We start from the raw sequence: 27,786 nt of genomic DNA on the forward strand, positions 1-27,786 counted from the left end.
CAAAGTGAACTCATTTTACCAGCTTTAAATACCAGATGAACTCATGTCGGCTGCTTTAAAAACCTGTTTAATGTTGTTTAAACAGCAGGGCATGAATGGCTGCTCGCCTGTGCTGAGCACTCATCTTTGGTACAGGAGAGCTGCCTCTCAGGAGGTCCTGCCCACTAAGCTTTTGCTTCTGATCGCCTGCCTAAGCACAGATCATGGGTTCAGTTGGTTTAGGATGTTTGTAGACAAAGATCCACTAACACGTGGAGTCATACAACCGACCCAAAACCTGCAGGAGGAACCGTTAACAGGTACTCTGAGGTGTGGATGTGTTTCACCTGTTAAATCAAAGCTCGGCGTGAGACGAGGCCTTTCTTGGAGTCGCCACAGGGACACGTGACAGTCTGATGAGGATGATTTCGTATTTTGAGGATTGAATGAACTATAAATGTTCTGTATGATGTGCAGATCGCACACATGTGGATGAGCTGGTTTTTGTATGTGCGTCTGAAGTAGCTGTGTACACTGTGCACAAATTGTGGTGTCAGGCCCAAAATGTTTGCTGTGTGCATCTTACAGCAGCCTCTGATCATTAGTTCAAAATATCAGCTTTTAGCTCCACCTAGTGGTAGCATGTTAAAACTGCTGCACAGCTCCCTGAAGTGGGAAATCCACAGTTAAATGATTCATCTCATCTTTATTCACTGCTTATATTAAGTTAATGTGAATGATGCATACAAAGCCCTGCCTTTGGTTCAAGCAGACTTACTCCACGATTCTGTGACCATCGTTACCCCCAAAGTCGATGTCTTTGCCTAAAAATATGTAAAATGTTGTTTCCTGGTTAAAGCAGTCACAGGACAGCCCTCCGTAAAGGAAGCTAAAATAGACTGATTGCCCCCTATTGGCTGTTAGTACAGGCCGACAGCTTCACCCTTCTGTACTACACCTTAAAATAATATAAACTCATTAATAGCACTAATAAAAATGTGATTATCTGACCGGTTTTTGATGTGATGCTTTAAAAGCAGTGCGTTTCGTTATGGCTGACAGCTGCAGAGGCCCCTGTTTAGATTACAGTAGCTGTTCTGCATCCTTAAAACTAACCTGCCTGTTCCAACAACAAACTTAAGTAGTGCAGCTGCTAAACTGTAGTGATGTACTCAGAGCCTGGAGACCCAGACAGCGCCACTGGTAAAATCAGTTCCCTCGTTTCCTACAAGCTAAACAAGCAAAAGTAGTTTTGGGTTTTTTGGACTGCCTTCATGTTCCTGCAGCTGGAGGATTGGTACCTTCTGTATTTACTTCCATAACTGAATCTGAGGCCATGGTCCTCAGCAGGAAAAGGGTGGAGTGCCCACCCACAGTGGGCTGATCTCTTAGATGGACATTAACACCCCCCACCCCTCGTCAGGTTTTCCAACTGCTTTGTGGATAAGACGTCTTGGACGATCATCTTGGGTGTTGCAGGAAACAGCGGGATGTTTCATCCCGGGGATGGAGGTGCCATGTTTCTGCTGATGTTCTAAATGAGCTCATCTGCACAGCATAGTGGAAGCATGTGCTAGGATCATTGTAGTCTCCCCTTCATGCTACCATTGCTACTGCTATTGTAATCATTTATTTAAACTGCATTATCTCTGGTGGACACGATAAAGGCTTCATTACGAGCCACGAGGGTTTTGTGTTGCTTTTTTAAACTAAAAGGGAAAGTCCCCACTGAGACTCCTTTAAGCCATTCTCGCTTGAGAAAATGTAGCTGAGGGAGAGGAGCTGGGTACAAAGGAAGAATGGAACCGAGGGGTGGGAGAACGCTTCAGCGGTCCGGCAAACACTTCCTCCAATAAAACTGGGAGACCTTCAAAATAACCTCCCGCAGAAGAGACACAGAGACATCGACTGTCACACTGGCATAAGGCCAAGGAAGTGAAAAGCTGCCCACCCACCAAACCCCACCCTCACCTCCACACAAACCTCTGCACATGATGACACATCTGCCCTTCCTCACTCGTATCACTGCCTGCAGCTGTGAAGGCAGGCTTCTTGGGGAAAACACACTTCCTTCACTTCTACACATAAGCAAGTGCAACTGACTGATTTCATCGTAAATTGTAAACAAAATAAATATTAATTCATTTAAAAAAGTGTTCTTTGAGTTTCCTTGGCATATTGTTTACAAACAAGCATGTTAGCACAGCGGATTTATCACTGAACACAGTAGCAGCTCGATCTGCATGTTTACAAACCCTTTGTAAGTAACCAAGTTCAAGCAGCCACATATAGACTCATCAGACTTTGGCTCAGTGACGTGAATCCGTTGAGATGAAGCCTTGCAGATAAAGAAGATATCCGACATCAATAACACAGTTCCTTGAGGACTGCAGTGCTAATAGGACCGATGCAATGAATGCTACTATCATCAATTTGGTTAAATGGTTAATTACTCTAAGCTGGATAACTAAGCTAATAAAATATTAACCGATGCATCTCAAAGTTGGGACAGGGCCATCTCTACTGCTGACCATGAAACAGAGCTTTTGACCCACTGTTAGTTTAGTTTTCAAATCAAATCAAATCACTTTTATTGTCACATCACATGTGCAGGCACACTGGCACAGCACATGCGAGTGAAATTCTTGTGTGCGAGCCCCACAAGCAACAGAGATGTGCAAAACACAACAACACAAACGAGCAAAATACAAGAATGGCTAACCTGAAACTAATAAATATATGTACAATATATAATAGTGTATGCATTTCTGGATGTGTATACTAAATGTTTTTCTACGTGTGTGTGTGTGTGTGTGTGTGTGTATACACATTTTTACAAATTAAATAGTAAAAAAAAAATAATAAAATAAAATATATAAAAATATACAGAGTTGAATATGTGCAAAACAGTGGCAGTGATGACCACGTTTTGGTCATCATGTGACCTGCAGTCAGCTGAGGCTGAAGCAGTGATGTGGTCACTCAGTGAAAATGCAACATCCAGATGAACAGAATACACATGCAGGGATCTCAGCTGAAACGTTTGTTCTACTGTCCATAAAATATGGAAATATGAAGTTTTACATTTTAGAGCGTTCCAGCTTTTCTTGGAATTGAGATCGTGTCACGTTATGGCATTTATTCACCTCAAACATACAATATGCACATTGACCCACACAGAAATAACTGCAAAGTGAAGATAATCAAAATTAATGAAATCACAAAAAAAAATCAGGTTCCAGCTCACGAATAGTTTTTCCTCCTCAACTCATTCCCGTTTCTCCCAGCGGGGAAGCTGACAACAAAGTGAAGACCACCAGAGTGTACGTGGCCTCTGTTTGCAGAGGGATCCTCGACCTCCCAGCCATTGTCATCAAATTTGCAAAGAGCTGCCATAATTCAAACACGTGCATGGATGCTATGCTTTTGGCTCGCTCGTGTCCGTCATTTCCCCTATGGCCAATCATGTTGGCCATCCTGTTGCTTTGGAATTCTGGGTGGGGGGCATTTCTGTCTTCCTCCCTCCCCCACCCTTTTGCTCACAAAATCCATAAGAATTAGCTGTTCAAAAAATTTAATCAAGTTATGTAAAGGACAAAAGCAAGCAGACTTCAAAGGGGCGGGATGAGGAGACATGCTGCATACAAAGGCTCCAGACACTTCTTTCAGCGCTCAGACCCCCTGCACCAGCAAAACGGACCCAGCCTCTTGGAACAAAGCCCAGTCCTGAACCTGGTCTTTGATTTCAGCGGTCTTGGCACTGCTCCTTCTTTGCTTTGTTCGTCTTGATGGAGCTACGCTGTGTAGCAAACCGTGACCCCTGCAGCCCACCCTGTTTGCATGAGGCAGCACACACAGTCATACATGCAGACAAAGCCAAACTGCCATAAAACAGGAAATAAGAAGAAAGCTGATAAGGGAAAAAAACCAGTGTGCTGACAATACAGTCTCATCTCTCACAGATTACAGGCACCGTGAGTGTTGCTGCTGCCTGTTCTGATAAATTAGTCATGTGTGATGATGCGTCTGAACAAGGAAGCGGGAAGGGAAAGAAAAACCAAACTTAGAGTCCCCGCTCTCCTGGAAACCGCCTCATTGTCTGTGTTGTCCAACGCCGCATTTGTTTTTTAGCGTGCCAGTTTCTACTCCATTCTCAAGCTTTTATAAAAATCTAACATCGGATATGTTTATTTAATTTACTGGGGTTGTATTTGAAGAATTACTTGCAGTAAGTAACTGTGCACTTCTGGAAACGAGAGGCAAAAGACACAAGCAGTCAGCTGATCCAAAAACAGCTACAGTTAGTACAGCAGGTCAAAGGTAACGCAGGCTCTGCTTTGTTTTAGCTACTTTTACAGTTCAGCAAACTCAGACTAAACCAGGTAAATCTCAAACTGACTGTTTTATTAAGGTAGAAGTCCACAAGATGTGAAAAACAGCACAATTTTTACAACACAGCTACCACCATGCTAATGTCTGCAGCCTGTTAGCAGCCCAAATGAAGCAGCAGCATTACTTAACAATACTGTGGTAATGAGCATCGACTATAAAGTTTGGGCTGATCTGACTGCGTTTGTGTGTTTGTAGGGACAGAGATGAACAGGGAGACAGAATCAGATGAATTTTTCTGAGTGCATCCTCCACAGAGCATACACAAGAAGAAAACCATAATCATTTGTCCTCACTGTAAACAGAAGCTAAACTAAAACCACTGCAAAAGAAAACATCACAGTGAAACAGTCCAAGGACTGCCCACGGGGGATCTTATCACAGCCACAGAACACAGCTTTAAATTGTGTAATTTAAGTGATCTCAATAGCTCTGTTTTGGAAGTTCAGTTAACGCTAGAAATGTGTTTTGGACTTTGTACATGCTCTTTGGAGTTTGTACGTAACCACTTTTTTTACATTAGAAATTCCTTTTGTGCATGATTTTAATAATAAATTAATTAAAGCAACAAAACAACCTGAAGAGCCAGTTGGGAGCCGAAAGAGCCGGCTCTTTTTAGTGAGCCGAGCAGAAAGAGCCGGTTCTCTAAAGAAGAGGAGAGTCCTGGCCCCTAGCCCTGCCAGTGTTGCAGAAATGATGAGGATGATGATGCAGCAGCAGGTGTTCTTCTCTGCATGAGTAGCTTAATGTTGTTCGTGTGTAATGTACGTTGAGTAGGCTAACCACGTTATTACATTAATGCATGTAAGGTGAACTAGCAAACACCATTGTACCATGCGGCTGTCTTCTTGTTTGATGGCAGATACTCCCTTCACCCTGGCCAAAAAGGCTAAAATGACCAAAGAAAAAGTGGAAAACAGCTAAACATGAGAGGTTTTTGGACAAAGTTTGTGTTTTTCCATTGTTTAAGCACTGCTTCCAGCCAAGAGTGATACCATATATGCCCCTATAGCTGCAGAAAAGGCTAACATTGTTATCTTTTTACAAAAAAACAGCTGAACATGAGAGGTTTTTGGACCAATTTTGTGTTCTCCATTCTTTAAGCACCAGTTTGAGCACCGTTTAAGCACCGGCACCGTTTCAAAAGTACTGGTTTGGTACTGGTATTGGATAAAACCTAAACGATACCCATCCCTACATGCTACCAATCCCAAAGTGGCAAAAAGAAAGGGAGAAAACAGGAGCTTTCTGAACAGGTGGGAGAATATGATGAAAAAAATTAATTTAATTTAATTTAAAATTTAATTCAGAATGCTGCAAATGCAATTTTTATTTAAGAAATGACTTCAACTGATCTGTTATTTAATTGGAAATTTGATTTTGCATGTGTGCAATATTAAGTTTATATTAGTTTTATATATTGTTTAGTATTAAGCTTTGCTTGTTCCATATTTCGTTTTTCAGCAAAACTTGTTTGAGTCCATAAGAAAAGATTCCTTGTTATATTTGGAGGAAGATTTTTTTTCAATGATTATTTGATCCAGTTATGAACTGGTGCAGAACTGAAGAAGCTTCTCGGATGAGAGGTGAAACGTCTTCAAGTAACTTAAAGAAGTCCAGACGCTTTTCTTTGCAAGCTCCTTTGATCCAGTTATGAACTTTGGCCCACTGTGTATTTGAGTTTGACACCCCTGCTTTAACGCGTAAAATGAAGTGGCAAACCGTCCTGGCTTTATAATTATGATCTGTCTTTCAACAAATATTTAATTTATTACTTAGTCTCGCTGATACTCGTGTAATTTTAGGAGGCGATTTTAATTGTGTACTTGATAAACTCTTGGTTAGATCCACTCAAACCTCCCAGTTGTTTAACGCTTTGACTGTTCTGAATAATAATATGTTGAGTTCTACTAACCTGTTGATGTTTGGAGACTGTGTAACCCCACTGGTAGAGATTACTCTTGTTTTTCACAAGTGCACAAATCGTACTCCAGAATAGATTATTTTTTTGCTTGATTCTAAATTGATGTCTAAAGTTGTATGCTCAACTTATCATAATATCTTGATCTTGGATCTTTAGTCCTGGACTTCTGTGGTACGAAACAACTGGCGTTTTCACCCGTTACTCCTGTCTGAGACATCCTTTTGCCGATTTATGACAACTAAAATATCAGAATTCTTGGAAACTAATGATAAACAAGACGTTTCTGATTCGATTCTATGGGAAACATGCGAGGAGAAATTATTTCTTTTGAATCCTCGTTAAAAAAAGGACGCCAGAAACGCCTGTTTGAAATAGAAGCTGAATTAACACAGTTAGAACAGGACCACAAGGCCTCCTCTTGTCCCTCTTTGTTTCAAGACATCATTAAAAGGAAGTTTGAGTAAACCACAATTTTATCTTGTCAAGTAACAGATCAGCTATTTAGGATCAGACAGAAGCATTTTGTGTTTGGAGATAAGCCCCATAAGCTTCTTTCTCGGCAGCTGAGAGGCCTACAGGCTAGTAGGGCTATACACAAAATAAAATCAAGATCAGGCGAAATTTTAATTAGCCCTAAAGCTATTAATGAGCGATTTAGAGAATATTATGAAGAGCTCTATATGTCAAAATCTTGGGGCAATATTTCTCATTGGTTTGGGAAGCAGGATCTCCCGACAATGAATGACGCTGCAGGAGAGGCTTTAAACTCAGATATTACTGTTGAAGAAGTTTCGAAAGCTATTAAGTCATTCCCCAGTGGAAAGTCCCCAGGCCCAGATGGGTTTGGCATTGAATTGTATAAAAAATACTCTGAAAAGGTGGCCCTGCTTTTATTGAGAATGTTTAAGCATTCTTTCCATACTCAAGCATTCCGCCGTGCGCTAATATTTCTTTGTTATTGAAAGAAGGAAAGGATGAAACAGAATGTTCCTCTTATCGACATATTGCTTTGTTGAATTTGGATATGAAAATTTCCACTAAAATTTTGGCAAACAGATTAAATAGACATGTTGGATCAATTATCCATCCGGATCAAACTGGGTTTGTCCCCCAGAGGTTTTCCTTCTTTAATGTTTGAAGATTGATGAATGTTATGTACAGTGTTGGGTAAGTTACTTTAAATTAGTAACTTAGTTACATTACTAGTTACTTATATCAAAAGTAACTCAGTTACTTCAAGTTACTCATTACTTTCAGAGTAACTAGTTACTAGGGAAAGTAACGTTGGTTTTACTCAGACTTCTCTTGTTAATGTGTTGCTTCTGTAACTGGATACCCAGCATTGCCAGTCTTCTAGCTTGCTTACTTGCCACACGTGCACTGTGCCACCTACCAATAGAAAGGAAAAGATAATGTGCACATTTCCAGGAGAGAAATCCCACGCTTGGACCATTGTTGGCTGCTGCATGATTCATGATTCTCACTCGCTTTTGCAACTTTGTACTTTTGTGTTACTCGCAGCAACAACTCCACCTCATTGTTAGTCCATTTAAAAAAACTCTGCGCTTTTCAAAGAGACGTTTCTAAGAGCCGGGAAGTAAATAAGCGGCAGACAGAAATGAGGCAGGTCGAATCGTCTTGCGTTTCACGCATGCGCAGTACTGGGACGTAAGAGTTTCAACCCTTTCAATGTGGATGCACAACTCTGTGAAAACAGCTGAAAACACTAGTGTGGACGCGGAGTGTTTTCAGACAAAGACGCCGTTTTCAAATCTATCCGGGCTGGTGTGGACGTGGCCTCAGTCTGGAAAAGACGTGTTTCTCAATCCCACAAGCACCACTGTGAGCCTGTCTGCTGCCAGCTGCCGACTGGGGGACTTGTGTCTGTCAGACGCGACACAAAGTGTGATTTTAGCAAAGATTATTTAGTTTTGCAACATAAGAGAAAGAGGAATTTGGTGACCTTGGTCCATGAGAAGTCCATAACAAATAAGTTGGATATGGATGACTCTGTAAGAGTGTTTTTGGAAAGGTAAACAGGAGACTGTTGTTGTAGAGTGGACCGAGGAGAAAGGAGAGTGGAGCTGTTTAGTTGCAAACAGACTTCAGTCCCTTGCGAAACAAATAAGCTTAAAGCATGACAAAATCTGTTTTGTTCAAGAGCTGGTGATTTTTTTTTTCATTACTATGCCAACCCGTTTTAGTTTTGTAAATATTGGCTATATTGAGAAGTCTTATTTTAATCTTTATTTTACAAATTTATTTGAGAATTAGGCCATTCAATGAAGATGGATTTGATGTTGTTGGTTGTAAAGATCTGGATGGATAGTTTAATTTATTCTTTATTTTCTTTTTTAATTCTATTTTTGAGTTTTATTTTTTAAGACTTGGTGAACTGTATTTTTTAAATAACATCGCCTACCCTTTTTAGTTTTGTTAATATTAGCAATAGTAAGATGTATTATTGCTGGGCTTGGATATATTTAATATAAGGCATCTAATTAGTGCTTTTAGTTGTTAGTTGTTGTTTAGTTGTTGTTAGAATCTGATGATGTCATGGTCCTGGGTCGGTGACCCAGCGCTTTAAGTTTATTATTATCATTTTCCAGTTTATTATCATGATGATTATTGTTGTTTGAGTTCTACGTGTTATATTCGGTCTGCATCTGTATCTCTGTCTGTCTATGGTGTCACCCCGTCTGTGTGTGAATCTGTCTGTTTAGTTCAACGTCTTGTCTCCCTGTGTCTGAGTTTCCTGTTTTATTGTGAAGGTCTGTGTCATATGTCAATGTGTTCAGTTTTACCTTTCTCCTGTCTCGTTAGCCTAGTTCCTCCCACCTGTGTTCTCTGAGTGTATTTAAGTTGTGTCTTCTGTCATGGTAGTTGCTGGTTCGTCTGCGTCATTTCCCTTACGCCATTCTGTGTTTATGCCTCCGGCTTCCTGGTCATTCTCCCTGCAAGGTACCCTCGCTCGTGTTCTGGTTTTGTGTTTAGTTTTCCCAGTTTAGAGTTTTTACCGTTCTGTTTCTCGCCACCCCTTTTTGTTGTACTTCTCCGGTTGTAAATAAAGCTCACCCTCCACTTAAGCAGTCTGCATCTTGGGTCCGTTATTTATCCGCACGGCCTGCCCCGGCAAACCGTGACAGATGAGGAATATTTTGGTTGTTTTGTTTTTCTGTTTCCCCCCTGACGGATTACCATCTTAATGTGGTCAGGGGGTTTGCGTGCTTCGGTGACCCTAAGAGTTAGACCGGCCTTCAGGTGGGACACCCAAGTTGGTCTAGTCTTAGGGTAGAGGCCTGACAAAGTGCAATTCAGTTACATGACAAAAACAGTTATTAAGAACACCCCACCCAACCCCACCCCTTTCCTGCCTCCACTGCCACCATTTGCCCCCTTTCGGTCTGCCCCCTTATATATGCTTGTCTATGACAAGTTGCTCCGTTTGGTTTCACTTTTTTCATAACTCCTCCTATGAGGTGTTCAAGCGCCCCCAAATTTAATCAGAGCACCTCTAAAAATACTACTACTACTATATTAATACTAGTAATAATACCAGATGTTAGTATTATTTTCTGGAATTATCATTAAACATTATATTTTCTTAACTTGCCTAATGATGACATACAGGACAGATGAGAACAAGTTTCATATGCAGTGTTTATGGTATCATGATGTTACAGTGCGCTCACACAGAGGCTGGTTTGTCATTAATCACCTAATTAAGACTTTCTTTGCTGTGGCAGAAAGACGATGAAGAGATCATGTCATGGCACAAATCAGTGATGCAGATTTAAAACACACTTTAACTGAAATACAGCAAAAGTTCAAACTGTCCTGATAATACGGCGACGTTGCTGTGACAAAAAGTTTTTATCTGTTCTCTAAATAGCATCAAAAACATTAGAGATTATTAGCTAACTCTAACCTTCTGATCCACTAGTCTGCTTGTATTCAGGGGCTGAGAAGCTGATGAAATTTATTATTTTAGTTCGTTAAAGATTTCTGTTCCTACTCTGATGGAATTGGGCTTCAGTGTTTGTTTACAGTGCAGCTCCACATCCAGGCGACAGCAGGTGAAAATGATGTTACCTGTCAGTGTCCAGCTGCAGCCTGTGTTCAATATTGTTATAAACTGATGTGGATCAGTTCGTGTCTTTTTTTGTTTTTGTCTTTGTAAATTCTGTTTCACTGCAACATTGAACAAAGCCTGAGAGAGCAGGATGAAGACAGCCTTCAAGCATCAAACTTTAAGCGTGAGGACATTTCAAATGCAACGTTTCTATCAGCTCAACAAACATCAGCAAACACACAAACTCTTCATGTGCAGTTTGTGTCACAGTGAGTTGTAGCTAAAGGTCCAGCTGCTGTATTTCACAGGGAGGGGGTAAAGCTCACATGTAACATTTAAAGCTCAGTTTTTAAATCAAATATTGGGTCTGTACATGTGACATTATGTTTTTTCATATTCTGAAATGTGCTGCTAAACAAACTGATGAAGACTAACTGTGTTATTTAAAGGTTGCATGCTGCTGCAGGATAAACAGGTTAGTTTGCTGCACTGTGATGGATTTAAAGTACAGAACAGTGTGTGACTGTGGCGCTTAGATTCACTGAATTCCACCTTCAGAGCAGCTGAATAGTGTCTAATCTAAAGACAGCATAAACAATTTACTGTCAGTGTAGAGAATGGAAATCAGCCTGTTCAACTCATAAAATCATCAGCTGAGATCTGGTTGAATTCACTTGTGTAAATCCACAAAGAGTAGCAGGTCAGCTGATCACAGCCTGTACATTCAGAAAATCCACTGGAGCTCTGAATAGAAATGATTGTGATTTGTGATCTTTTCCAGGCACTGAGCCATTACAGCTGATTTTAGGGTTCCTCCACCTGCTGAATCCACTTTAACTCCTGACTCCTCATTTTCCTGTTTAGGGACAAAGTCGCCCTCTACAACGTAGGCAACAGAAAATAGAGCCCTGTTTTATTTTCCTTCTTTTTCTCTGCTCACGAGGCAGAGCTCAGCTACTTTTTACTGTCTTACACTGAGTACATTTCAGAGCCTGTACTTTTTCACTTTTACTTAAGTAAATACATTGAATCAGTTTTACTGGAGCATTTTTAACACAGGTTTCTGTACTTCTACTTAAGTACAACGTGTGTGTGCTTTTGCCACATTAAAGTCTCCCTCTTCTGTGGTGCCGCCTTAAGTCTTCTTTATCATGATCTTTTTCACCTCTGAGGGGAAATTTTGATGCTCGTCCTCTTTGTCAGAAAGATGCAGTCCTCAGCTGACTGAATAAGCTCACTAGAGCTTTCAGCAGCTAGCAGTGGAGCTAAAGCCTGAACAGGTAATAGAGCTAGAAACTGACCTATGGTATGGGTAGGTGCAAGGTGCAGAGCGGAGCTCAGTAACAGTCACTGGGTAAACTAGGTTAATGGTGCCAAACACAGTTTCAGGAGACAGACGTATGGCAGGCTGGTTTTAGCAACTCTGCTGTTCTTAAGCTGTCCATGTTCGAAATAGCGAATCTTTGAAACAGTCTTTGTATACACAGATTCAGGCTTAGCAAACTCAGTAACTCTCAGCTCAGAAGGAGGTTACAGAAGCAGGTGTATTTTCACAGGCCATCACAGAATAAACTGCACAGTCCAAGGGTGTAACAATACCACAACAGTGTTAACAGTGACTGACACAAAAGCATGGTGAGCTGGTTTACATATAAATGGCTGTGAAACACAAAATCCAACCTAATTCATTATTTCTGAGGCACTAATTCCAGCATTTCAGCCAGTTTAACTATGGCAGGTGGCACTCTGCTACCATTTACGTTTACCAGCTGAGGCGCAGAAAATATCACAAACTGGGAAACTGGCGGATCAACAGCAGGATTACTGATGTCCAGGCTCCTCAGCACGCACTCTTTTATTCACAACTGTTGATGGTGTGGCTGGGCTCAGGCTGGGAAACCTCAGAATCAGCAGGCTGAGGAGGAAAACAGTCCAGTGGGGATACAATGCCAGTGATAGTGTGGAGGTGAGTCTGGGGTGGAGTAACAGTCCTTTGTTCAGCAAACTCAACAGCTGGAAAATCCATATTGGCCAACTCAGAGAAAACACTGCGAGCATTAGCAGAGTCTGACGGCTCAGGAACACAAAGATCACGAGCGAGGACAACCGGTGAATAACGTGACACCGAGGAGTCCCTCTGAACAATGTCTGTAGAGTTCAAACACACAGTCATCTGATGTAGCAGATACAGAGTCCACGGAAGACGAAGCAGTGTTACTCACAGTGGCAGATCTGTCATGAAGTCCAGGATCAGAATGCTGAGCGTGCGAAACACAGTCACTCTCTCCCACGGCTGCAGTCTGCTCAGCTGTACTGGAGCGACGGCGGCGTGAACGCCAATCTGACAGCGGCGTGACGTTTTGACAAACACCGGTTCAGGAAGCGCTCCTCTCCTGTTCAGGTGGAGTCGTTTAGCGGGTTTGTAGAAACTGCAGTTTGCGGTTCTTTGAATTTAAGTTGGTGTTCTGCTAAATGCAGTTTGTCACTCTGAAGATATTGTAGCTGCTGCTGAGGGATACCCTGCTGCTTTGTTCTCAGTTTGCTTTCCTGTTTGTGCTGCTCGTTTGTTCTCGGTTGTGTTGCTGTAGTTCTTTTTGCTGCTGTGTGCATTGACTTGGATCATCCATCAGTAAAAATCTAACTCAAATGCAATACAACAAATTCCTCATTCATATAAAAAAATCCACATGGACACAGACTTTCTAATCGGACATCACAAAGTTATTCTTTGTGATGTAAAATTAAAAACTCCCCAAAACTACTATGAGAAAACCCTGAAAAGGTTCAATGATAGAAGAAAAATGCTTTACATATAAAACCAACAGAGGTTCCTAATAAATAGACTAATAAACAGAGAATAGCTGAACAGTTTCTGTGACACAGACCTAAAAATGCATAAATGCTCCATGATTTTCGTTTCTATCAATCATCTTGAACACTGGCTATAAATGTGTTCACGTCATTATTGTGTGATTTGGTTTCTTCACGTGTCTCCTTCAGTGCAAATAAAGGATTGTTAGAGTGTGTGCTGTGTGTTTTTCTGAAGCATGACAATCCTTTCCAACAAGTATTTCCAGCTGTTTGTCTCCCCTCTGCACTTTAATCTTTCTTCTTGTCATGTCTGTGTTTGTCCACCAGATGTCTCCCTCAGCTCATTTACTCCAAATCAGAAGCATCAGCTTTGTGGAGCGTGGAGATGCTCTGCCTGCCAGACACAGCTTAGGGCAAAGAAACATGTCTCTCCTCCACATCTGTCATCTTAAAAATGACATTAAATGTCATCACTCTAGATACAATAAGAACAATTAAAAAAAACTCAAAGATTCAATCTTTTGTTACATTTTAAAAGTTCAAACCTTTAAAGACATTAAGTTTAAGATCATATATGATCAAGAAAATCATGCTTTTGTTCATTCCGAGTATGTATTCTGTTGTGATTTTGCCATTTGTTAGGTTTCTGTTCTTTGCCTGCCTGCTCCCACTTCTCTGTGTTCCCTCTGTCTGTCCATGGAGTTATTGTGTCTGCTCATGAGTCTGCCTGTCAAGTTCAGTGTCCTGTCTGGTTCTCTGTGTCTGTTAGTTTCCTGTTTAATTCTGAAAGTTCATGTCTCATGTCAGTGTGTTCAGTTTTACCTCTCCCCTGTCTCGTTAGCCTAATTGTGAGTGTCTGGTTTAAGTTTTGTTCTTTAGTTTTCCATGTTTAGGTTGTTTACTCCCCGCTCTGCTCTTCCTGTTTTTGTCACCTTATCACCGCTGTAAATAAACACTCACTCGCACCCCAGCCAGTGCCTGCATTTTGGATCCTTTTCTCAATACACCACACGACTGCCCCCAGCCGTGACAAATCTTCACATTTCAGAAACTGGAACCAGCTTTAAATGTGATTAAAATAATGACAAAACAATCAATTCTCTGGTCATTGACTAACTGATGAATAACTGCATTTGACAACCCGCTACAGCAACAACCAGGGGCGGAGCGTGGGGGTGGCTTACTGGGCTTAAGCTCGGGTTGTTTTGTCAGAAGCCCGGGGTCTTTTGGAGTGTAATTTTTTTCATAGTTAGATGCCTGGCAGACAACTGTATAAAACAAAAAGTACACACAATATTTGAAGCACATAGTGCACACCGTGGGAATTTACGACTGTGCATGAATCCCCCCTCATATTGGTATGATCCGAGCTCAGGCACTAAGCGACTGAGCGAGGGGGCTGCTGCTGCCTGTGTGCACTGTTGGAGAAACAGAGCCAGCCATACTAAGGAGAGCTTAAGTTTGACCAGGTACCAAAGCAAATCATTCGTAGCGTACAAATAATGTAAATATGACGATGCATCACGAAAGATTGATATCAAACTGATCACTTGACCAATATTACGTTACTTGCTCTTCGAGTGAATCAACAAATGGCGAAATGAAAAGCCGAACAAATGCTATTTTTTTTAGAGTCTTAGCTTACGTGTGTTTAATTCATATTTTCAGTTCTTACCCTCCCCGACTAAATCGGTTTCAGTTATGCACTGAAATATAAGAATGGACATTAGAGGCTTCTTTCAAAGAAAAAACTCAGGTAAATGTTATTTTATATATTATGCTTTGTATGTTGTTCAGTATATTTCTATGCAAAATAAGAGGGATTTCAGTACACAGCAGGATATTCACATTTGTAACCAGATATTTACACTTTAGGGAGAAAACATAAAACATTTTTACTGTACAACATCAATTTAGAGTAAACTTTTGTTTTAGATAAATATTGAAATATCTTTTGAATTAGTTAAATGTCAGAATAAAGAGAGAGAGAGATCTATTTTTATCACTTTCATCAAATTTAGGAGTACATGTACACTAAGTTTATTGTTAACTAATAAGAAACTCCAGACGATTCCATTCTGAGCTGAAGAAGCTTCTGATAGGTTAGTAGAGTCCATGTGAGTAAATTTTCTGTGACATGGGAAAATCAAAAGATGTCAACCAAAACACCAGGAAAAGAACTGTGGAGCTCCATAAGTGTGGCTCAGTTTGAATACAATTTGGTGCCATTTGCAATTAAGAAATACAGATAGTTTCTCTCTTTACTCTTAAAGTTAACAAATATGTTTTTTAGATTTATCAATCTAAAAAATAAACATTTAGTCTGATTTGATGTTACAATTAAAAAAGTGTTTGTGTTTTGATCTGAAGAGTACATAAATATGTGGTTTCAACTGTATATTTGATGATTGTCAGCACAAAGAGAGAGAGAGGAACAGAGAGGGAGAGAGAGGAGAATGAGGACAGAACAGAGATGAACAAGAGCAGGTGAGACACACATGTTAGTCAAATGGTTGTTTACCAAAAGTATCACCGTCCTCATGTATCTCGTACCTAGTGTTTCTTTTTAGGTTTGTTATTTTTCAAATTCTATATTTATTAAGTTCTGCAGGCTTGTTTGCACAACAAGGCTCAATAATTATATAAACTTTTCTCAATCTAAATATTGTACTTTGGTAGAATTAAACAATAAATGTACTGCAGGTCTATGATGACTTTTAGTGCTACTATCATCTAGTTCTGATTCTGGTTCTGTCTTGGTTAAGCCCTCAGTAGTCCTGATTTTGAACTGTTGTAGTCCTGTTTTAATTCCGGATCAGTTCTGGGTCTGGTTGAATTGGGGTTTAGTCCTCATGTCTTGATGCAGCCCCGATTTTGTTCTGCCTTGCTGCCTAATTAAAAAACTAGTTTAAGGTGTCCTGCACATGTGATATATATTTTTCCCTATATGAAGTCATTGTTTTTTGAACAAAACTCAAAACAGAGCCAATTAATCTTTCAGTAATTTCTACCCCCCCCCCAAAAAAAAAAAAAAAAAAATCCCACATGCATACTACCCTTTTGGGCTAAGCCCCGGGTGTTTCAAATGTCTGGCTCCGCCTCTGGCAACAACGGAATAAAAGCACTAACCAGACCGATGAAAGGTTTCAAACATACTGAATATGAAGAGTAGTATAATTTAAACTCAAGTGACTCAAGCAGCTTCCAGCCTCAAGGTGCTTCAAGCAGCTTTAAACCTCCGGCAAATCTCACCCTGCAGCAGTTCTCAGCTGCTAGCAGCACTCTGCTTCAAGCAGTCACCTGCAACTTCCAGTAGCTGTCAAATAACAGCAGGTCTCAGCTTCCAGCAAACATCCAGCAGCACTTAGCAACGCATGCCTGCTCCTCAAGAACTCACAACCAACCACGAGGGGACTCGAACCCTCAATCTTCTGATCCGAAGTCAGACGCCTTGTCCGTTAGGCCACGTGGTCTGGCAGAAGCTCCCACTTTTCACGAACGTTCGTTGGAGTCTGCTTGAGCCAACTGCTGGTGTTGGGTTGGTCACGTGGCTGGTGGATATTGCTTGATTGTTGCTTGAAATAATTGATTGTTGCTTGAAATAAGTGCATGCCACAGAATTTCTCCCATGTATCACGCTCTTAAAAACGTAGTCCTACCTGCCACATGCACAGTGGATCCACCCACTAAGCCAGAGTATCAACTGCCAATGGACGTCATAAAGCTTACGTGGCCCGATCTGTCACCTGGAAGTTGGCAGAAGTTTTTTTCTTGGATCCCACCAAACAAAAACACAGTCTACCATGAGACAGCACCTTCCATACTGGAATGGCCAGTATGGGGATTGAACCCATGACTTTGGCGTTATTAGCACCACGCTCTGACCAGCTGAGCTAACCGGCCCACAACTTGTGCCAAAACCGACACCTTTTTTTTGTCTAATATACCAAAAAAGAGGGTGGAAGAACTGTTAAGAACACAAGAGAAATGTGTGTTTACAAGAAATTACTTCAACATAGTGGGAAAAAAAACCTCTTCTGTTGACTTACAAAAAATGCTTTAAGACGAAATTTGCCACAAAACAATACATGGTGTGCGTCTTCTACTGTTAGGGTCGATAGGTGAGGATATAAAGCAGCAGTTTTTGATGCAGTATGCTGTGTCAGACTTTGGAAATGAGTGATTTATCCAGAAAGTAGCTGGAAAAGTGATTTGGAGATTGTAGCTAAGCATGTAATGTATTCATTAGCGTGTCATGTGTCAGTGAATTTTGTGGTTTGCTGTCATTTGTAGTTGCGTACATCACTCACCTGGAAGTTGGCAGAGGTTTTTTCTTGGATCCCACCAAATAAAATCCACAATCTATCACCAGACAGCACCTTGGATGGCTGCTGGAATGGCCAGTATGGGGATTGAACCCATGACCTTGGCGTTATTAGCACCACGCTCTGACCAGCTGAGCTAACCGGCCTACAACTTGTGTGCAAACTGATCCTTTTGTTGACTAATATACCAAAAAAGAGGGTGGAAGAACTGTTAAGAACACAAGAGAAATGTGTGTTTACAAGAAATTACTTCAGGCTGTACCAATGAAAGCTCCTACTGATCAGAAGCCACCTATGCAGGTGGAGTTCCACCAACAGCCTGCTTCCAAGTCGTGATTTTTTCACCCATGTTGCTTGAGGTCATGGCATGTTATTGACTTTCTATGGTTGCTTCTAAGCCAAGACTACTGGAGCCTGGCACTGATAAGGCCAAGTTCATGGCTTCAGTCCCCAACCTGGCCATTCAAGCCTTGTAGAGTCTCTGTTGAAGGACATGAAGTTGACAACAGCGTAGCAATTTTGGATGACACAAAGGAGCCGAGGTTGGCATGCTGCGAACGCATGCCTGCTCCTCAAGGACTCACAACCAACCACGAAGGGACTCAAACCCTCAATCTTCTGATCCGAAGTCAGACGCCTTGTCCGTTAGGCCACGTGGTCTGGCAGAAGCTCCCACTTTTCACGAACGTTCGTTGGAGTCTGCTTGAGCCAACTGCTGGTGTTGGGTTGGTCACGTGGCTGGTGGATATTGCTTGATTCTTGCTTGAAATAATTGATTGTTGCTTGAAATAAGTGCATGCCACAGAATTTCTCCCATGTATCAAGCTCTTAAAAACGTAGTCCTACCTGCCACATGCACAGTGGATCCACCCACTAAGCCAGAGTATCAACTGCCAATGGACGTCATAAAGCTTACGTGGCCCGATCTGTCACCTGGAAGTTGGCAGAAGTTTTTTTCTTGGATCCCACCAAACAAAAACACAGTCTACCATGAGACAGCACCTTCCATACTGGAATGGCCAGTATGGGGATTGAACCCATGACTTTGGCGTTATTAGCACCACGCTCTGACCAGCTGAGCTAACCGGCCCACAACTTGTGCCAAAACCGACACCTTTTTTTTGTCTAATATACCAAAAAAGAGGGTGGAAGAACTGTTAAGAACACAAGAGAAATGTGTGTTTACAAGAAATTACTTCAACATAGTGGGAAAAAAAACTCTTCTGTTGACTTACAAAAAATGCTTTAAGAAGAAATTTGCCACAAAACAATACATGGTGTGTGTCTTCTACTGTTAGGGTCGATAGGTGAGGATATAAAGCAGCAGTTTTTGATGCAGTATGCTGTGTCAGACTTTGGAAATGAGTGATTTATCCAGAAAGTAGCTGGAAAAGTGATTTGGAGATTGTAGCTAAGCATGTAATGTATTCATTAGCGTGTCATGTGTCAGTGAATTTTGTGGTTTGCTGTCATTTGTAGTTGCGTACATCACTCACCTGGAAGTTGGCAGAGGTTTTTTCTTGGATCCCACCAAATAAAATCCACAATCCATCACCAGACAGCACCTTGGATGGCTGCTGGAATGGCCAGTATGGGGATTGAACCCATGACCTTGGCGTTATTAGCACCACGCTCTGACCAGCTGAGCTAACCGGCCTACAACTTGTGTGCAAACTGATCCTTTTGTTGACTAATATACCAAAAAAGAGGGTGGAAGAACTGTTAAGAACACAAGAGAAATGTGTGTTTACAAGAAATTACTTCAACATAGTGGGAAAAAAACTCTTCTGTTGACTTACAAAAAATGCTTTAAGAAGAAATTTGCCACAAAACAATACATGGTGTGCGTCTTCTACTGTTAGGGTCGATAGGTGAGGATATAAAGCAGCAGTTTTTGATGCAGTATGCTGTGTCAGACTTTGGAAATGAGTGATTTATCCAGAAAGTAGCTGGAAAAGTGATTTGGAGATTGTAGCTAAGCATGTAATGTATTCATTAGCGTGTCATGTGTCAGTGAATTTTGTGGTTTGCTGTCATTTGTAGTTGCGTACATCACTCACCTGGAAGTTGGCAGAGGTTTTTTCTTGGATCCCACCAAATAAAATCCACAATCTATCACCAGACAGCACCTTGGATGGCTGCTGGAATGGCCAGTATGGGGATTGAACCCATGACCTTGGCGTTATTAGCACCACGCTCTGACCAGCTGAGCTAACCGGCCTACAACTTGTGTGCAAACTGATCCTTTTGTTGACTAATATACCAAAAAAGAGGGTGGAAGAACTGTTAAGAACACAAGAGAAATGTGTGTTTACAAGAAATTACTTCAAGCTGTACCAATGAAAGCGCCTACTGATCAGAAGCCACCTATGCAGGTGGAGTTCCACCAACAGCCTGCTTCCAAGTCGTGATTTTTTCACCCGTGTCGCTTGAGGTCATGGCATGTTATTGACTTTCTATGGTTGCTTCTAAGCCAAGACTACTGGAGCCTGGCACTGATAAGGCCAAGTTCATGGCTTCAGTCCCCAACCTGGCCATTCGAGCCTCGTAGAATCTCTGTTGAAGGACATGAAGTTGACAACAGCGTAGCAATTTTGGATGACACAAAGGAGCCGAGGTTGGCATGCTGCGAACGCATGCCTGCTCCTCAAGGACTCACAACCAACCACGAAGGGACTCGAACCCTCAATCTTCTGATCCGAAGTCAGACGCCTTGTCCGTTAGGCCACGTGGTCTGGCAGAAGCTCCCACTTTTCACGAACGTTCGTTGGAGTCTGCTTGAGCCAACTGCTGGTGTTGGGTTGGTCACGTGGCTGGTGGATATTGCTTGATTCTTGCTTGAAATAATTGATTGTTGCTTGAAATAAGTGCATGCCACAGAATTTCTCCCATGTATCAAGCTCTTAAAAACGTAGTCCTACCTGCCACATGCACAGTGGATCCACCCACTAAGCCAGAGTATCAACTGCCAATGGACGTCATAAAGCTTACGTGGCCCGATCTGTCACCTGGAAGTTGGCAGAAGTTTTTTTCTTGGATCCCACCAAACAAAACCACAGTCTACCATGAGACAGCACCTTCCATACTGGAATGGCCAGTATGGTGATGGAACCCATGACTTTGGCGTTATTAGCACCACGCTCTGACCAGCTGAGCTAACCGGCCCACAACTTGTGCCTAAACCGACACCTTTTTTTGTCTAATATACCAAAAAAGAGGGTGGAAGAACTGTTAAGAACACAAGAGAAATGTGTGTTTACAAGAAATTACTTCAACATAGTGGGAAAAAAAACTCTTCTGTTGACTTACAAAAAATGCTTTAAGAAGAAATTTGCCACAAAACAATACATGGTGTGCGTCTTCTACTGTTAGGGTCGATAGGTGAGGATATAAAGCAGCAGTTTTTGATGCAGTATGCTGTGTCAGACTTTGGAAATGAGTGATTTATCCAGAAAGTAGCTGGAAAAGTGATTTGGAGATTGTAGCTAAGCATGTAATGTATTCATTAGCGTGTCATGTGTCAGTGAATTTTGTGGTTTGCTGTCATTTGTAGTTGCGTACATCACTCACCTGGAAGTTGGCAGAGGTTTTTTCTTGGATCCCACCAAATAAAATCCACAATCTATCACCAGACAGCACCTTGGATGGCTGCTGGAATGGCCAGTATGGGGATTGAACCCATGACCTTGGCGTTATTAGCACCACGCTCTGACCAGCTGAGCTAACCGGCCTACAACTTGTGTGCAAACTGATCCTTTTGTTGACTAATATACCAAAAAAGAGGGTGGAAGATCTGTTAAGAACACAAGAGAAATGTGTGTTTACAAGAAATTACTTCAAGCTGTACCAATGAAAGCCAACTCTTGGAAGCTCCTACTGATCAGAAGCCACCTATGCAGGTGGAGTTCCACCAACAGCCTGCTTCCAAGTGGTAAATTTTTCACCCATGTCGCTTGAGGTCATGGCATGTTATTGACTTTCTATGGTTGCTTCTAAGCCAAGACTACTGGAGCCTGGCACTGATAAGGCCAAGTTCATGGCTTCAGTCCCCAACCTGGCCATTCGAGCCTCGTAGAGTCTCTGTTGAAGGACATGAAGTTGACAACAGCGTAGCAATTTTGGATGACACAAAGGAGCCGAGGTTGGCATGCTGCGAACGCATGCCTGCTCCTCAAGGACTCACAACCAACCACGAAGGGACTCGAACCCGCAATCTTCTGATCCGAAGTCAGACGCCTTGTCCGTTAGGCCACGTGGTCTGGCAGAAGCTCCCACTTTTCACGAACGTTCGTTGGAGTCTGCTTGAGCCAACTGCTGGTGTTGGGTTGGTCACGTGGCTGGTGGATATTGCTTGATTCTTGCTTGAAATAATTGATTGTTGCTTGAAATAAGTGCATGCCACAGAATTTCTCCCATGTATCAAGCTCTTAAAAACGTAGTCCTACTTGCCACATGCACAGTGGATCCACCCACTAAGCCAGAGTATCAACTGCCAATGGACGTCATAAAGCTTACGTGGCCCGATCTGTCACCTGGAAGTTGGCAGAAGTTTTTTTCTTGGATCCCACCAAACAAAACCACAGTCTACCATGAGACAGCACCTTCCATACTGGAATGGCCAGTATGGGGATTGAACCCATGACTTTGGCGTTATTAGCACCACGCTCTGACCAGCTGAGCTAACCGGCCCACAACTTGTGCCTAAACCGACACCTTTTTTTGTCTAATATACCAAAAAAGAGGGTGGAAGAACTGTTAAGAACACAAGAGAAATGTGTGTTTACAAGAAATTACTTCAACATAGTGGGAAAAAAAACTCTTCTGTTGACTTACAAAAAATGCTTTAAGACGAAATTTGCCACAAAACAATACATGGTGTGCGTCTTCTACTGTTAGGGTCGATAGGTGAGGATATAAAGCAGCAGTTTTTGATGCAGTATGCTGTGTCAGACTTTGGAAATGAGTGATTTATCCAGAAAGTAGCTGGAAAAGTGATTTGGAGATTGTAGCTAAGCATGTAATGTATTCATTAGCGTGTCATGTGTCAGTGAATTTTGTGGTTTGCTGTCATTTGTAGTTGCGTACATCACTCACCTGGAAGTTGGCAGAGGTTTTTTCTTGGATCCCACCAAATAAAATCCACAATCTATCACCAGACAGCACCTTGGATGGCTGCTGGAATGGCCAGTATGGGGATTGAACCCATGACCTTGGCGTTATTAGCACCACGCTCTGACCAGCTGAGCTAACCGGCCTACAACTTGTGTGCAAACTGATCCTTTTGTTGACTAATATACCAAAAAAGAGGGTGGAAGAACTGTTAAGAACACAAGAGAAATGTGTGTTTACAAGAAATTACTTCAAGCTGTACCAATGAAAGCGCCTACTGATCAGAAGCCACCTATGCAGGTGGAGTTCCACCAACAGCCTGCTTCCAAGTCGTGATTTTTTCACCCGTGTCGCTTGAGGTCATGGCATGTTATTGACTTTCTATGGTTGCTTCTAAGCCAAGACTACTGGAGCCTGGCACTGATAAGGCCAAGTTCATGGCTTCAGTCCCCAACCTGGCCATTCGAGCCTCGTAGAATCTCTGTTGAAGGACATGAAGTTGACAACAGCGTAGCAATTTTGGATGACACAAAGGAGCCGAGGTTGGCATGCTGCGAACGCATGCCTGCTCCTCAAGGACTCACAACCAACCACGAAGGGACTCGAACCCTCAATCTTCTGATCCGAAGTCAGACGCCTTGTCCGTTAGGCCACGTGGTCTGGCAGAAGCTCCCACTTTTCACGAACGTTCGTTGGAGTCTGCTTGAGCCAACTGCTGGTGTTGGGTTGGTCACGTGGCTGGTGGATATTGCTTGATTCTTGCTTGAAATAATTGATTGTTGCTTGAAATAAGTGCATGCCACAGAATTTCTCCCATGTATCAAGCTCTTAAAAACGTAGTCCTACCTGCCACATGCACAGTGGATCCACCCACTAAGCCAGAGTATCAACTGCCAATGGACGTCATAAAGCTTACGTGGCCCGATCTGTCACCTGGAAGTTGGCAGAAGTTTTTTTCTTGGATCCCACCAAACAAAACCACAGTCTACCATGAGACAGCACCTTCCATACTGGAATGGCCAGTATGGTGATGGAACCCATGACTTTGGCGTTATTAGCACCACGCTCTGACCAGCTGAGCTAACCGGCCCACAACTTGTGCCTAAACCGACACCTTTTTTTGTCTAATATACCAAAAAAGAGGGTGGAAGAACTGTTAAGAACACAAGAGAAATGTGTGTTTACAAGAAATTACTTCAACATAGTGGGAAAAAAAACTCTTCTGTTGACTTACAAAAAATGCTTTAAGAAGAAATTTGCCACAAAACAATACATGGTGTGCGTCTTCTACTGTTAGGGTCGATAGGTGAGGATATAAAGCAGCAGTTTTTGATGCAGTATGCTGTGTCAGACTTTGGAAATGAGTGATTTATCCAGAAAGTAGCTGGAAAAGTGATTTGGAGATTGTAGCTAAGCATGTAATGTATTCATTAGCGTGTCATGTGTCAGTGAATTTTGTGGTTTGCTGTCATTTGTAGTTGCGTACATCACTCACCTGGAAGTTGGCAGAGGTTTTTTCTTGGATCCCACCAAATAAAATCCACAATCTATCACCAGACAGCACCTTGGATGGCTGCTGGAATGGCCAGTATGGGGATTGAACCCATGACCTTGGCGTTATTAGCACCACGCTCTGACCAGCTGAGCTAACCGGCCTACAACTTGTGTGCAAACTGATCCTTTTGTTGACTAATATACCAAAAAAGAGGGTGGAAGATCTGTTAAGAACACAAGAGAAATGTGTGTTTACAAGAAATTACTTCAAGCTGTACCAATGAAAGCCAACTCTTGGAAGCTCCTACTGATCAGAAGCCACCTATGCAGGTGGAGTTCCACCAACAGCCTGCTTCCAAGTGGTAAATTTTTCACCCATGTCGCTTGAGGTCATGGCATGTTATTGACTTTCTATGGTTGCTTCTAAGCCAAGACTACTGGAGCCTGGCACTGATAAGGCCAAGTTCATGGCTTCAGTCCCCAACCTGGCCATTCGAGCCTCGTAGAGTCTCTGTTGAAGGACATGAAGTTGACAACAGCGTAGCAATTTTGGATGACACAAAGGAGCCGAGGTTGGCATGCTGCGAACGCATGCCTGCTCCTCAAGGACTCACAACCAACCACGAAGGGACTCGAACCCGCAATCTTCTGATCCGAAGTCAGACGCCTTGTCCGTTAGGCCACGTGGTCTGGCAGAAGCTCCCACTTTTCACGAACGTTCGTTGGAGTCTGCTTGAGCCAACTGCTGGTGTTGGGTTGGTCACGTGGCTGGTGGATATTGCTTGATTCTTGCTTGAAATAATTGATTGTTGCTTGAAATAAGTGCATGCCACAGAATTTCTCCCATGTATCAAGCTCTTAAAAACGTAGTCCTACTTGCCACATGCACAGTGGATCCACCCACTAAGCCAGAGTATCAACTGCCAATGGACGTCATAAAGCTTACGTGGCCCGATCTGTCACCTGGAAGTTGGCAGAAGTTTTTTTCTTGGATCCCACCAAACAAAACCACAGTCTACCATGAGACAGCACCTTCCATACTGGAATGGCCAGTATGGGGATTGAACCCATGACTTTGGCGTTATTAGCACCACGCTCTGACCAGCTGAGCTAACCGGCCCACAACTTGTGCCTAAACCGACACCTTTTTTTGTCTAATATACCAAAAAAGAGGGTGGAAGAACTGTTAAGAACACAAGAGAAATGTGTGTTTACAAGAAATTACTTCAACATAGTGGGAAAAAAAACTCTTCTGTTGACTTACAAAAAATGCTTTAAGACGAAATTTGCCACAAAACAATACATGGTGTGCGTCTTCTACTGTTAGGGTCGATAGGTGAGGATATAAAGCAGCAGTTTTTGATGCAGTATGCTGTGTCAGACTTTGGAAATGAGTGATTTATCCAGAAAGTAGCTGGAAAAGTGATTTGGAGATTGTAGCTAAGCATGTAATGTATTCATTAGCGTGTCATGTGTCAGTGAATTTTGTGGTTTGCTGTCATTTGTAGTTGCGTACATCACTCACCTGGAAGTTGGCAGAGGTTTTTTCTTGGATCCCACCAAATAAAATCCACAATCTATCACCAGACAGCACCTTGGATGGCTGCTGGAATGGCCAGTATGGGGATTGAACCCATGACCTTGGCGTTATTAGCACCACGCTCTGACCAGCTGAGCTAACCGGCCTACAACTTGTGTGCAAACTGATCCTTTTGTTGACTAATATACCAAAAAAGAGGGTGGAAGAACTGTTAAGAACACAAGAGAAATGTGTGTTTACAAGAAATTACTTCAACATAGTGGAAAAAAAACTTGAACCCATGACTTTGGCATTATTAGCACCACGCTCTGACCAGCTCAGCTAACCGTTGATGGAGGAATTAACAGTGAAGTGAGGAAGTAATTATTGAAGTTAACTCAGAAAGATCAATTAGAGAAAAAGAGTCTAACTTAACATCAATGGTACTAAGAGTAACTGTAGATAATATTGCATCTGTGGGATGATTATTGGTAATTTTTTCTCTAATGATAAAAATTTTATTTGTGAAGAAGTTCATGAAGTCATTACTAGTTAACGTTAAAGGGATGGTTGGCTCAAAAGAGCTCTGACTTTTTGTCAGCCTCGCTACAGTGCTGAAGAGAAACCTGGGGTTGTTCTTATTTTCTTCAATCAGTGATGAATAGTAAGATGTTCTGGCTTTGCGGAGGGCTTTCTTATAAAGCAGCAAACTATTTCTCCAGGCTAAATGATGATCCTCTAAATTTTCCTCTCCAGCTTACGAGTCATCTGCTTTAGGGTACGTGTTTCAGAATTATACCACGGAGTCAGGTACTTCTGATTTGAGGCCTTAGTTTTCACAGGAGCTACAGTATCCAGAGTCGTACGTAGTGAGGAGGTAAAATTATTAACAAGATAATCGACCTCTGTTGGGGTAGCGTTTAGATAGCTGCTCTGCTCTATGTTGGTACAGGGCATTGAAGATGATAACAGTGGGTGCATTATATTCTTAAACTTAGTTACAGCACATTCAGAAAGACATCTACTGTGATGACATCTACTCCCCACTGCTGTGTAATCAATCATTGCAAATGTAAATGTAAATTTTCAGCTCAGGAGGGTAACTCCTAAATTCCAGCTGCATTGTGCTCCTCAAAGAAGCAGAAATCCTTGTTGCACAAACAACAAAAACAAAGTTCTGGTTGTGTAGGGGGGGGGGGCTTCCAGATGTTGAGCAGCTGCACTGTTTCCCTGTCTTTTGTTCCTTCTTCCCACTAAAGAAATATTCTTTAATAATATATTAATGTTCAAAGGCAAAGAGGAAACACACACTGCATACTAAAGTGTGTGTGGAACATGAGGACACATCACCATGGCAGAGCACCCGGTATGGATTGCAAACCATGATAAAAAACACTGACATGGAGTGCACATTATCTGCAGGTTTCCACAGGGGGAAATTAGACTTATGTGGCTGCAGCTCACAAGTTCTTGTTTTTATAGTTCTGTGTAACAAAAATAAAAGTAATGTTAACATTGCTGTTCACAAAATTTATAGCTGTAATAAAATTCTACTTTATTTCTTCACCTGCAGGAAGTGTAGTCAGCTGATTTTAATGCCATTTTTAACATATGATGATTGATATTTTGGTTTAAAATGATCAAATGTGTCCTGAAGCTGGGAGGTTAAATAAATCCAGTCTGGTGTGTGTAAAATAATCAGCTGTAGTTTGTTTCATAGGGTCATTTTCTGCAGAGACAATGTAGACTGACAGTCTCACAACTCTGTCTCAAGCCAGGCTGTGAAGTAATCATGACCTTTAATCTATAGATTCATAATCCACGACACAAAGTTTGTATTCATGGAATTGAAATTGAGGTTTTATACTTTTAAGTCATTAAAAAAGCACACACTTGGATAATGGAGGGGTATCAGCAGAATAAACCAAATTGTTTTCTCACACAGGGCATTCACATATTTTTTTTTCTACTTGTTAACTACATTATTAATTTTACTAGCAGGGAATACATCCTCGATTAGATTAGAAAACATCTATGAAATGATACTGGAATAAGCAAACATTTAGGCCTGAGACGACATGTAAATGAGAGCAAACAGCAAGATCATTTAATGGGGTTGAGATGTAGAAAGAATGGGTTGGTTTGAAATACAACGGTTAACCTT

General features: G+C 41.8%; 19 non-coding genes across 19 annotated transcripts; all 19 read right to left on the reverse strand.

Annotated features, from left to right (window-relative positions):
- Positions 1-16,575: 16,575 nt before the first annotated feature.
- On the reverse strand, positions 16,576-16,648 carry trnar-ucg (transfer RNA arginine (anticodon UCG)). Its single transcript has one exon. It is a non-coding gene; the product is annotated as a tRNA-Arg (tRNA).
- Positions 16,649-17,004: 356 nt separating this feature from the next.
- trnai-aau (transfer RNA isoleucine (anticodon AAU)) lies at positions 17,005-17,078 on the reverse strand. The gene has a single exon. It is a non-coding gene; the product is annotated as a tRNA-Ile (tRNA).
- Positions 17,079-17,572: 494 nt separating this feature from the next.
- Positions 17,573-17,646, reverse strand: trnai-aau (transfer RNA isoleucine (anticodon AAU)). Its single transcript has one exon. It is a non-coding gene; the product is annotated as a tRNA-Ile (tRNA).
- A 441-nt stretch (positions 17,647-18,087) lies between these two features.
- Positions 18,088-18,160, reverse strand: trnar-ucg (transfer RNA arginine (anticodon UCG)). The gene has a single exon. It is a non-coding gene; the product is annotated as a tRNA-Arg (tRNA).
- Positions 18,161-18,516: 356 nt separating this feature from the next.
- trnai-aau (transfer RNA isoleucine (anticodon AAU)) lies at positions 18,517-18,590 on the reverse strand. The gene has a single exon. It is a non-coding gene; the product is annotated as a tRNA-Ile (tRNA).
- Positions 18,591-19,083: 493 nt separating this feature from the next.
- trnai-aau (transfer RNA isoleucine (anticodon AAU)) lies at positions 19,084-19,157 on the reverse strand. The gene has a single exon. It is a non-coding gene; the product is annotated as a tRNA-Ile (tRNA).
- Positions 19,158-19,647: 490 nt separating this feature from the next.
- trnai-aau (transfer RNA isoleucine (anticodon AAU)) lies at positions 19,648-19,721 on the reverse strand. The gene has a single exon. It is a non-coding gene; the product is annotated as a tRNA-Ile (tRNA).
- A 441-nt stretch (positions 19,722-20,162) lies between these two features.
- On the reverse strand, positions 20,163-20,235 carry trnar-ucg (transfer RNA arginine (anticodon UCG)). The gene has a single exon. It is a non-coding gene; the product is annotated as a tRNA-Arg (tRNA).
- A 356-nt stretch (positions 20,236-20,591) lies between these two features.
- On the reverse strand, positions 20,592-20,665 carry trnai-aau (transfer RNA isoleucine (anticodon AAU)). The gene has a single exon. It is a non-coding gene; the product is annotated as a tRNA-Ile (tRNA).
- Positions 20,666-21,157: 492 nt separating this feature from the next.
- Positions 21,158-21,231, reverse strand: trnai-aau (transfer RNA isoleucine (anticodon AAU)). The gene has a single exon. It is a non-coding gene; the product is annotated as a tRNA-Ile (tRNA).
- A 455-nt stretch (positions 21,232-21,686) lies between these two features.
- trnar-ucg (transfer RNA arginine (anticodon UCG)) lies at positions 21,687-21,759 on the reverse strand. The gene has a single exon. It is a non-coding gene; the product is annotated as a tRNA-Arg (tRNA).
- A 356-nt stretch (positions 21,760-22,115) lies between these two features.
- Positions 22,116-22,189, reverse strand: trnai-aau (transfer RNA isoleucine (anticodon AAU)). The gene has a single exon. It is a non-coding gene; the product is annotated as a tRNA-Ile (tRNA).
- A 492-nt stretch (positions 22,190-22,681) lies between these two features.
- Positions 22,682-22,755, reverse strand: trnai-aau (transfer RNA isoleucine (anticodon AAU)). Its single transcript has one exon. It is a non-coding gene; the product is annotated as a tRNA-Ile (tRNA).
- Positions 22,756-23,196: 441 nt separating this feature from the next.
- trnar-ucg (transfer RNA arginine (anticodon UCG)) lies at positions 23,197-23,269 on the reverse strand. Its single transcript has one exon. It is a non-coding gene; the product is annotated as a tRNA-Arg (tRNA).
- Positions 23,270-23,625: 356 nt separating this feature from the next.
- On the reverse strand, positions 23,626-23,699 carry trnai-aau (transfer RNA isoleucine (anticodon AAU)). The gene has a single exon. It is a non-coding gene; the product is annotated as a tRNA-Ile (tRNA).
- Positions 23,700-24,191: 492 nt separating this feature from the next.
- trnai-aau (transfer RNA isoleucine (anticodon AAU)) lies at positions 24,192-24,265 on the reverse strand. The gene has a single exon. It is a non-coding gene; the product is annotated as a tRNA-Ile (tRNA).
- Positions 24,266-24,720: 455 nt separating this feature from the next.
- trnar-ucg (transfer RNA arginine (anticodon UCG)) lies at positions 24,721-24,793 on the reverse strand. Its single transcript has one exon. It is a non-coding gene; the product is annotated as a tRNA-Arg (tRNA).
- A 356-nt stretch (positions 24,794-25,149) lies between these two features.
- Positions 25,150-25,223, reverse strand: trnai-aau (transfer RNA isoleucine (anticodon AAU)). The gene has a single exon. It is a non-coding gene; the product is annotated as a tRNA-Ile (tRNA).
- Positions 25,224-25,715: 492 nt separating this feature from the next.
- On the reverse strand, positions 25,716-25,789 carry trnai-aau (transfer RNA isoleucine (anticodon AAU)). Its single transcript has one exon. It is a non-coding gene; the product is annotated as a tRNA-Ile (tRNA).
- Between the last annotated feature and the right edge of the window lie 1,997 nt (positions 25,790-27,786).

The sequence above is a fragment of the Mchenga conophoros genome, linkage group LG3, assembly GCF_057382185.1.
Source record: "Mchenga conophoros isolate Kocher_MC1m ecotype Shallow Benthic linkage group LG3, M_conophoros_male_GT1.1, whole genome shotgun sequence".
NCBI classification, from domain to species: domain Eukaryota; kingdom Metazoa; phylum Chordata; class Actinopteri; order Cichliformes; family Cichlidae; genus Mchenga; species Mchenga conophoros.